The sequence below is a fragment of the Magnolia sinica genome, chromosome 14, assembly GCF_029962835.1.
Source record: "Magnolia sinica isolate HGM2019 chromosome 14, MsV1, whole genome shotgun sequence".
NCBI classification, from domain to species: domain Eukaryota; kingdom Viridiplantae; phylum Streptophyta; class Magnoliopsida; order Magnoliales; family Magnoliaceae; genus Magnolia; species Magnolia sinica.
The window spans coordinates 58,004,071-58,016,038 of NC_080586.1; the positions used below are offsets into that span (position 1 = coordinate 58,004,071).

At 35.0% G+C, this 11,968-nt stretch overlaps 1 long non-coding RNA gene across 1 annotated transcript; it reads right to left on the bottom strand.

Annotated features, from left to right (window-relative positions):
- Nucleotides 1-3,259: 3,259 nt before the first annotated feature.
- On the bottom strand, nucleotides 3,260-4,999 carry LOC131225351 (uncharacterized). Its single transcript, XR_009161317.1, has 3 exons — nucleotides 4,755-4,999; nucleotides 4,022-4,193; nucleotides 3,260-3,871 (listed from the first exon to the last, which is right to left on the bottom strand). It is a non-coding gene; the product is annotated as an uncharacterized LOC131225351 (long non-coding RNA).
- Nucleotides 5,000-11,968: the final 6,969 nt, after the last annotated feature.

Genomic DNA, 11,968 nt, shown 5'->3' on the forward strand with positions numbered 1-11,968 from the left:
TTATTGCTCACCCCACAAGTGACGACGATTTAGGCATCTAATAGAATCCCTAATGGTATCTTTGACTAACTAAATCAGTCACCCATCCAAGACTGGATAAATTGTAATACTTTCATGTTCTTATTTAAATGCCCACACCGAAATTCTGGCTGCATCTCCCCATGTCTTTCTAGATACGTTGATCTTACATTTGATTCTCATGTCAAGTATCCACATAATGTGAGGATATTTGACATTAAAAATAAATATAAGAAACGTAACCAGAGAGAAAAGGACAGATACAACATTGAACTAGCATGTGCATTTAAATCAGGGAACCGAAAGCATTCTAATCTATCCAACCTTGAATTGTCCTAACGTGGGACAATTTGAGAATTTTTATGCCTCCAAAAGTACACTATATCTACGCTTGGCCACATAAAAATTCTTAAATGGGCAACTGATTGTCCTATACTTAAACAATTACATAATCAATCACAATTGGCATTCATTATCTAGCTAAATAATAACAGAATGAATTTTAAACTAAAGAAATAATTTTTTTTGATAAATTAACCTAATAATATTTACTACATACTAGTAACATACGAGTAATATTGGGGCACCATACCATAGGCTGCAAGAATATCATGTCCCCTTAAAAAAAAATCCTCCAAGGATAACACACACACACACACACACACACACACATAATAAGTTGTTTATTTTCATTCACAATCACAAGTATCATTCATCATTCAACTAACTATTAACAACATTTAGAAAAATAAAAGACATCCAACCAACTCTATATAATAACTTGCAACTTAACTTGCTGGGAACCGTCATACACCGTAATATCTTACGGCAGAGCGGGTTTTGAGGAGTTGCAAGTTGGGTCTCTAGGAAAACATATAAATGAAGCGACAAAAATATAAATTAAGCAAGATCAATTATTTATGGAGGAGATTGATGAATAATACCTAGCAATTTTGTTAATTTTCTTAAGGGAAATAAAAAGTCAAGATGATTGTTTTCTATAGGCTCAACAAATCACTGCTATCGATGGACCACCACTTGAATAGCCCAGTCATCCGATCTTTGACATTTTACTTGTTAACATTAACTGTGATTGCATTTTTCTTAACCATCTATTTATAGGACAATGGTTAAACAGATGGGATTGTCTCAACATGGAGATTTTGGAGGCATGGCCCATACACATTGATCTGAGACCTCATTAAAAGCTCATCTAGAACCATCCCATCCTACAGCTAGTGCCATAGAAATTCAACATAAATAGGCCACGCCCCAACAACAATGGATGGGCGACTTCTAATCAATGAATATGTTTTCCATTTCAGAATAGACATCTATGGTTGGGACGATGAACCATGTCAGACTAGAAATAACATGAATATCCAAACTAGCTGTCCCAATCAAGCTCTAATATATGTGGTGCTTGAGGAGAAGGAAGCATATCTAAGATAAATCAGATCATGAATAGCCAAGAGGAGCAACCAAACATTACTATAAGGATTTTGGATATATTAAAAACATATGGTTGATGGTGAAGGGTAAATATACTTACAGAATGTCCAGGTAAAATGAAGGAATGTTTTGTATTGAAAACTATTGCCTCGCTGAGCATCGGATTTCAATTCGACCTGCAAAAAATCCTGACTAAATAAGGAACATCTAGCGCATTGAGGTCAAGATTTCAACAAACTACATTATGAACTTGGGAGCATTGAGGTGGAGATAAATGCAGGTTTCCAGGTGTTATTAGGCAAGCTGACCCTCACTAAGGCACGACTTATTGTTCATGCATGTTCATGCGATCCCAAAAATGTTCTACCTAAACCACTAAATTATATGGCATGGCCCATCTAGGTTTTACAATAGTGTAATTGTTGGGTAATTCTTTCACTCTGATGAGGCATATCATATGAATGCATAGGATGGTATAAAAACACCACAGTGAGTCTTATAGAAAACTAATGGTGGGTGTTCCATCCCAAACTGTTTCCGGTGGCGTGACCTATTTTAAGTTTGGATGATCATCGTTGTCTTCAATGGTTAACAGGAGGCAATGTACCTGATGAACAGAGTTGTATCTCATGAAAGTTTCATCCATGTGGCTCTTAGTTTGTAGAAGTAACCTCAGCAGGTACCTAGCACAAGTTACCCAAGCGTGGCTCTATTTGTACACTTTTAGATGTAGAAATGAATTTAATTACAATCATTAAGTTTAACCAAATTGGCCGCTGAACATGAATACTTCAAAAATGCAGTATATCACTAGTTGCAGTGCAGCAAAACATTCAAATTAGATTATTGGAGAGCCTGAGCAATTCAACTGTAGTTTAATTGGGATGCCATTTTATATCTACGGACCAAGCCCAAGAGATGAGATCGTAACCACTGTATCCAAGTTAGTTGCATATAGGAATAAACATGTGCACAAACATACCATATGCAAATATTAAATAATGTTATCACTGCCTCTGTTCATGATAACACCAGTTCTCTAGCTCACTAGTCACTTCAGGTCACTTTTCATAGAACACAAAAGATAGTGAAATAAGAGAATCATGATTGAAAAATGCCACTATGGTTTTTTTTCTATGGTGACATGTTGGTTTCTTTTCTTTTAGTTAAGATGTCAGATCCATGTGTGTTTTTAGGTCGATCATTAATCTTTTCCTGACTGGTTCTTCTTGTATACATTGAAGGCACAATCATGACATTTCCCATATCTACTGGGTAACCAAAATTTATTTCTTCTAATTTTGTAATTAATACATGTTCAGATGTCCATAACATAAGACTGACCAACAAATCCAGTGATTTATTGTGTATCAAATGTGTCCAAGGGTGTTTCTGAATTTTTCCTATTTGTCGTTGTTCTCAGGCGTTTGGTATTTACAGATGTTAAGTGTTCCTTTTTATATTTAGGGATGTAAAATTTCTTAAACAGCAGAAACACCCACGAACAATGACAAGCAACCAAAGAAATAGACAAGGACAAAAATAGACGAGTTCTAGGGAACTCTTTCTCTTTAGCCTTTATACTATATGCAGAACATAGGAAAGGAATGCACTATCTGCTTAATCAAGTAGTAGTTTAGAATTTCAGAGGGCCCAAAAAAATTCCCAACATGGGGCAGTCTGCTAGCTTGATGGGAACCCAACAGAAGTCCCATCCACAAACCATTTGAGGGTAGAAACTATTTATTAAAAAAAGTCAGTTTAAATATTTGAGATACCAATAAGTCAAGATGATTTTTAATAGTGGTGCAAGAACAGAAACTGGGCTGTTAATATAAATTCAAGCAGTAGTGGTTCACTGAATATGCTGAACATTGATTCTAAACCCCATCTGTAAATCTGGGGACCTTGAGTCCACCCAAAAAAGAAGAAGAAGAAGATACCTTTCCTTTCCATTATGCTAATTTAGAAAGAGTAGACCAACAAAATAGTCTCACAAAAGGAACATGTGCATGTGTAACTTTAAGCAATTCCAATCCAGGTGAATCATTACTTTGAGCAATGCAATATTTGATGTTGACAAAAAGATTTTTATTTTTTTTAGGTAATCCTAGCTTAAATTTATTCTCCTCCTCTAACCAAATGCAGGCCATTGACCACTTTTCTTTTGGGGATTGTTAGTTTAGAATTATTATATGGCTAAAAGCACAACTTATGGGGGTATTTATCAAATCAGTACTGGGTCTATACACAACATATGTGGCATTTGTAATGTTTTCTAGATAACTAAGATTGCTTGAAGGTATTTGAGCCAAGAATGACGAGGGAAAAGCATGAACATACATACTTGCTGCTTCTGCTTCTTCTTCTACTACTTCGGTGACCCCTTTAAGAAGCAAGCCTAAAAAGGTAGAAAAAAGGTAGAAAAAGATGAAAGTGAGGTTAGAAAAGTCTTCACAGGCTATTCTACATCAACATCAAGCAAACAAATATGCACTTTGTAAACCCCCAGCTCATCTCCACTCCACAAAATATGAGCTAAAATGCTAACCTGACAAAAACCAATCAAATTGGTTATCACCAAGTCAGACCAAAGAAGCAGACTTGAAATGTCCCTTCCAGAAACTCCCCTCTAAAGAAGTGTATCCAAACAGGACCTTGGGAATGCTAGAAGGGATCAACCAGATAGGGATGGGTCCTTCGACAATCGTTGAACATAATTACTATAGATGAAACATTGTTAGTATCCTCTTGAATGCATCTATTCTAAAATGTATAGTACTCATCAATAATAAGTAATAACCACATAAAAAACTAGATTATTGATCTCACAAGTTGCAACACAATGAAATACAATCCATAAAGATTCGATACATAAGAATATCAGCATACATGTTAAAAACGTACAAATACACATGATACAAAAAAGAAGAAGACAGATTCTAATGTTTTTACATTTTTTCCTGTTTTCCTGTTTTTTTTTTTCTTTGAAAGATAAACATTATGTTTGGATATGTCATCAAATGAATTAAAGGTGCAGTTCCCACATTAGGATACATTATTTCTGTATAATTCGATATCCAACATATACCATGTTTCCACCATTTTATACTAGATTAATCTAGAGCCAGCAACTGGATGCCTTTAAATGCATGTTCAAAACTAGGAGATGCACTTCCATTTGTTAGTTTCTCAAAAGATGGTAGATTCAAGCCCCAGATCTTTATCAAACAGTCTGATCAATGCAATTTCTAACAATATGTGTAAGAAATAGCTAAAATTACCTTATGACTAGATGTGGTCATAGATAATCTGCTAATTGCTTTAGAGAAAACCCCAGATCTGTATCAAAAATCTGTTGTAGCTTGAGAGAAAAATCCAAATCCGTTTTAGAAAGATTGAGAGAGAAAAACCTAGTTCTGGTCTGTAAAAGACAGAGAGAGAGAGAGAGAGAGAGAGAGAGAGAGAGAGAGAGAAACCCTAGAGGAGTAGAGGTGGATTGAGAAAGGGGAAACAAAGAGAGATGGTCGATTAAGAGAGGGAAAAGGGGAAATAGAGAGAGAGGGTCGATTGAGAAAGGGATGGTAGAGGTGGAGATGGCGATGGCTATCACTGCATCTAAAGGGGGAGAGAGAGAGAGAGAGTCGGGATGGAAAGAGAGTTAGAGGGAGAGCGTCGAGGGCGGTGAGAGGGATAGAGTCGGGAGAGGAGAGAAAAATAGGGTTAGGGCTTTTAGTACGATATATATACCCGATCACTAATCGACGCCCATTTTAATTAGCGCTGGTAAATTAGCCACATAAATCGTCGGCTAATCCAGTTTTTGTTGTAGTGCCAACATCCAGACCCTCTGTCTGATCAACAAGGAAAGAAAAAGGAAGAAAGAAAGATAGGGAAGGAAAAGAAAATAAAAGAAAGGAAAAGAAAGAGAAAGAAAAAGAAAGAAAAGAAAAGAAAGAAAGAAAGAAAAAAAAAAGAGAGGAGGGAGAGAGAGATGGAGCGCTAAAAACGGAGCCATGATCTACAGAATCCAACGACAAGTCGGGTTCTGCGTAGAGTGAACCTAGCCAGCCATCTTAACAAGTAAGACGCACTCATCAATCTCCCATCTACCTTGTGCCATTACATCGAGACTTTCCCTAAGATCCAAGTTGATAATTGGGTAGATTGACCTACTAAGCAGGTCGAACCGAGTCGACTCAGTGAAGAAATTTGTTAAACCGTCAACTTGTGGAGTAAACACGTTGGATGATCGCTACCATTCAATCATATGGAGATTCTCAAAGAGAAAGCTAGTTCAATTCTAACCTTCAAACCACCTCTACATTAAACCATAACTTAAAATTAATCCTAACCGTATTATTCATGTAAGTAAACAAGCTAATCAATCACACTGATTAGGCTAGAGTTGCGAATGACTACGCAAAGTTCGAATGTGATCGAGTTTAAGAGGTGAGGGTTTTATCTTTTAGGCTTATATTAATTTAAGTTATTACATTTACTTTGCCCTTACATGCCATCCTGTTGTGTTATCTTACCTTTATATTTTCTTTGAGATTATAGTATAATATTGCTTACAAGTGATCTTTTTGAATTTATGTGGGACCATGGATACAAGCCTTGCCATTGCCTTTCCTCTTTATTGAGTTGGCTATTGCCACTCTCCTTATCAAAAAATTGGCTGTTACCGCTCTTCTATCTACTGAGTTGGCCATTGCCACTCTTCTTATTATGGAATCAGCCGTTGCTGCTCTCCTATTTATTATGTTGGCTATTGCCACTGTTTGAGTTGACCATTGTCACTCTTCTTTATATTGGCCTTGTGCTATCTATCTTTAAAGGGCTTGGGCATGTGTCTTGATATTTCAGAACCTCCGCGATTCAGTTTGTATTCTCTGTAAGTACAAGTACTATGTTTGGAATCCCTCCTCTAGCAATCGAATATATATTATGGACGTAATGCATTTTCGATAGCTGCACCTAGGGCGACACATAATTCCATGTTTCATGGCTAGTGGTGCACAAATCGATGTAAGTAATTCACAATGCGTGTTACATCACTTTCAGGATTGGATGTTGCAAATAGTCACTTCATGAACAAATCGTGTCACGTAATTCATCCAATCATGTGTTGTGTTTGTCATGGGGTAACCACATCAATCCATGTTAAATGTGAGACATGCCAGCGAATCTCCATAGTATGGGATGTGGGGCACGTAAGATAACTCTAATCATATTCCACATTGTGGTGATTGCTAAGTATGATAAATTGTATATACTTTGCTAGTCATGCATCTCATGTAGATTACTTGTGCATATTGATACCTCTTGTAGTTGTGGAGTACAAGACGTATCAGAACCTTTACATTGCTTTCTCTCTTAAATTATTGTTAATCTTAAAGGATAACTATCACTATGAGTAGGGCATTGACCCTCTCCTAATGGTACAGATTATGCAGGTGACGTACAGATTGAAGACCTAGTGAACAATCTCCCTAAGGAAGATTATGTTGAAAGAATAAAAAGACAATTTATGATTTAGTTTTATACTTCCGTCGCGAACTCGATAAATGTAATAAGCTTACATTAAGAAGGCATTTGATTATTTTTTTTTACTCTAATGAAATATAATCAATATAGTTGATTTTATTCTTATGAATGTTACAATCATGAATGTATCTAGATGTGATCCAAATGAAAAAAAATAAGGTGCGATTTTCAAAAGTATCCAAGTTTATACATTATTAACACCCGGTTTTCTCGGGCACGAGTACGTACTCTGGCCGTGAAAATTCGAGATGTTACATCTTTGGTGGCACCTTCTCCAACTGAATGTGAGACAGTTTTTCCTGTTTAAGTTTTTGTCCAACAATTCATTCAACAACTTTGAACTTTCTAAAGCCAACTCTAGAATGATGGAAAATATGAACTTAGGATGACTTGAATAGATGATCTAAGTAGGTTTTCCTATTATGGGTCAAGATCATCTATAGGTAAGATCAAGATCATAGAAGCTTCTCTGTACTTTGAGCTTGTAGCTTGGGCTTCTGCTCCACTGCATCGTCGATCTTCTTTTGCCGAGGACTCATCTGACTTCTCGACACAACTAGTCACATGACTGACAAACATGTGTGCAAGGTGAGTGCACTAACAGATAGAAAATAGAAATAAATTCTAATAAATTTGAAATAAATTGATTAATGATAAAAAAACAAAATTTACAATCCTTTAAATAGTGATATCAAACCTAGGAAGAAGTTTTAGAACCAAACTTTAACTCAAACTCCTAAAAACGTGACTTACTATAAATAGTAAACTTACCATTTATAGATGGTCCTGATTTCTACTAGATTTCTTGGTTTTCCGCCAAAAATAGTAAGTGTCCAATTTCGACTAACCATGTTATTCTCCTAGTTTTTCTAAGCCCATTTCAAGTTAGGCAGACTCCTAAAGCTCAAAGTATTAAGAGTTATGATCGAACTAATACTTAATATAAATAGAAAAAAAATACATTTAAAAAGATTTTTGACGATCCGATAGAATCTTGCAAATTCGGCGTGGGAAACCCGACATAGCGGGGTTAGGTGGCTAAAGTAGCTTCTCCTACCGAAAATCATATATTGTATGTCGAATAATTTTTTCTGGATTGTGAGATTAGCCTTTTTTTGGGTTCTGGCAGTCCTGATCAGTTCCACCTTTGATTAGGCCTTCTCTGGTCCATCTTGGACATGAAAGTGTCCACGACCCGCTTTACATCAATTGAGATCTGGATTTGTCTTAATTTTATGTGCATGCCTTAGAATGATCCGAAAAATTAAATGGACAATGTGAATAAAACACATATTATGGTAGGGCCTACAGAGCACTGTTTAGTAGCCACATCGGTACTAGCGGCGTGAAATCCACATACATAGCTTTTAACAGCACGAGACCTGCATTATGCCCAAACCGTAATTGATATGGAAGGGGATTAATTAGTTGTTACTATGGTAACACCTTAGTGCGTGCTACCCTTATCGCGTTGGGGCTAATTTGGTGAATGTATTTTATATCCACTCCTCTCATTTGTTTTCTTAGATCATTTTATGACTTAATAAAAAAAAATAGGCATATACAAATCTCTTTTGGACCATACCGATGTAAAATGTGATGAATAACCATTCAAATCTTTTTGTAGGCCCAATAAGTTTTGGACGGAGCTGATTTTGTGTTTTACCCTTCTCCTAGGTCTGTTTGAACTTATCAACAAGTTGGATGGCAAATAAACATTACATATTTTCTTACACTGGGCTTTGCAAAGTTTTTAATTGTAACCGTTCAATCATCATTGTTTCCTCGAATAATTAGGGCTATCAACTGGCTGGACCTAGTATTGTTGTCCTCCAAGTGTAGAGGTTCGCAAGTAATATCCTGTGAGCACATGGTCGATCCCACAGGGAGTTGGATTAAGAGAAGGGAAAATCAAATGCAAAACTAAGTAATGGAAACAGACCTATGAAAATTCTAACTAAACAAAGCAATGATTTTGAGAGTATGACTTTAAAATAGAATTCAATTAAATTAAAAACACCCAAGCTTCAAAGTTCCACATATAGATTAATAATCCATTAATTATGATGATTTTGATAACATAATTAGGATCTGATCATTATGGTCGGCTTAATCGAAAAATAAAACAGTTTAATTATTTGAGTAAATGACATAAGAGACTAGAGAATCATGGATTAACATCATTAAAATATACCCTCGAGCGCTAGTTATTGTAAGCATTCAATATCCATGAGATAATGAATCAAATAATATAATAGGTTAAGAATATCTCCCATGTAAGAAATCTTATCGATCTAAGTTAAGCTTAAGCATCCACCATATAGATCTCACATGATAGATGAAAAACCTAAACCTAGATACTTGATAACATGTATACACCATTCATCTCATCATTCAAAATAGTCAATAATCACAACTAAAGGATCATTAAGCTTATGTGCTTCCCTTCCAGCTTGGGCAAGAGGGAACTAGAAAAACATAATCACATTAGAAATAAAAAGCAAGTAGAAAGCATTCAACATAATTAGAACTTGAATTGAAATAAATTGAAATACTCAACTTTTACTTGAAGCAAATCAAAATTTTACGTCCTTTTTTTCCCAAAAGAAAAAAAAAACTACTAAGGATCTAAAAAAAAACTTGTAAAAAAAATAATATAAAACCATGAAACTCGAGAGAGCCCCCCTTCAATGGTCGTGCCCTATTCTCCTAATAGGCTGCTAGAGGCTCCTCTTAATAATAACATTGATTGCCATTTATGTAACAGTTCACCTTCACATGCTTTGGTCGTACAAGAGCAAGTGTGGGTCACACCTTGATGTATATGTAATATCCATACCATCCATCCAATACCCCATATCATTTTAGCCATTGGACCCCAAAAAAATGAGGAGAATCCAAAAATCAGTGGGCAAACCATAGTAGAAGATGTCCACCGTTAAAACTTTCCTCGCGGAATCGTCGCATACGTGAATTGCTGGCTCACCTCACTTCTCCACAACTTTAGTTCTTCATACCTTTCACCAATCTGGACCCTCCATCATCTTCAATACACTATTTGAGTCGTACAAAGCTCGTCTCATCCCCTGGTTTTGCATATAGGATGTCGTATGACTCCCTGATCTCTGATACTCGCAATCTGACCATTCGGCTCATTTCCTTATGTATGGGCTTTCTAATCGGATGATCTAAATTGTTAACTCTTCTTACAGCGATGCTTTTATCATCCATTACTCAATCTGTAACATAAAATCACTTAATTAGCACACAGAACATGAAAAACATACAATGGATGGACGTATTAATTCTGATCATATTCCGACGATTTTCTTACACTTATTCTGCTAAAATGATGTTAATTGGGAGTCTAAATATGAAATATTTACGACTCAACACACCCCAATCAGCTTTTTACTAGTCTCGAACAAAATAAGCGAAGAAAAATTTCAAAAAAATAAAAAATAAATAAAAACTAATCCTAAAAACAACATTAAAATGAAAACAAAAATTCTAACTACACCACTTTCACAGGTAATCTTGATTACATTTAGCATATGTAAAAAGCATTTAAACCCCTATGTTCCTTCTAGTGAACGAGTTATAGTCTCATGAGGGTTTCAAAAAATGTTATCCATAAACATTGAGAACATGGAAAATAGTTCAAAACTCAAAATTTTATACAATTATGCATTCATTCATCATATGAATTCTAAAAGAAAGCAATACTTGTCTAAGTCTGAAGTCAGTTAGAATCTCAATTTCCTAATCCATTACATTCTTGTGTTCAGTGACCTAATCAAAATTTATAATAGTTATAATTCAATATACTTAGGTGCTCGGTGACACTAGTCTAACTAATTTGAGAAATATACATATTCCCTATCCTAACTCCTTTCAATCATCCCAAGAATATGAAATCTCTAGTTATTCAATTTCCTTCATGCCATTTATTCTTTTATCATCATATTTCCTTCTTTTATAGACCACCCTTAGATGAAGATTCCCACTGGGTTTGCTTCATAACCTGAGGTATCGTAACTGTAACGACAACAATACTTGATACTTAAGTATCCTTACTCCAGATTATTGACACGATTTTTATGGTCATTAAATTCATGTTATATAATTTTTTCCTTTTTCATCACATTCTTTTTTTCTTTTCAACATTCTCTCTTTTAAGCATATGTCAAAGGTCCTAGTTCATTCAACCTTAGTTTGAATTAAAATTTGTTATTCTAGTTCATATATCATATTCATCACTTAGCTAGGGTTTATTGTGAATTCAATACATCAAATTACAACTCGCTCTAAACTAGTGATTAGATAATTGAACTCAAGTCTATAATTTTCAGTTATCAAAATTCTAACTACTATTAACCTAGACTAAGTATTAACTTTTTCTTTGGAACTCACATAATATCATGTTCACGTTCTTATATATATATATATATATATATATATATATATATTAACTTTTTCTTTGGAACTCACATAATATCATGTTCACGTTCTTATATATATATATATATAATAAAAATTGAATTTTTTTCCATAAACCTAAAAATAAAAGAAAAGACTCAAAAGTAAACTCTACTGTACCTAAAATATAAACTCACCCCCCAACCTAAGATCTACATTGTCCCCAATGTAATGATGATACATGCAATGCAGAAAATATGAGAATAATAAAAATAAAGGAAAGGATGGATAGTACTTGCCATGAAGAACTCACCTGCAATGTGACACTAAAAATAAAAAATAATGAATACTATATAAATCCTAAATTAATGCTCCATTAGACTAGGAGCATCAATCCGACTATTCTGGCTCATGAAGAGGGACAGATTCCTCTCCTAAATGAAAGTTTTCTACATAAGGCTTCAATTTTTGACCATTAACCTTGTACACATTGCCATTATGTGGATTCTCAATTTCAACAGCCCCATGA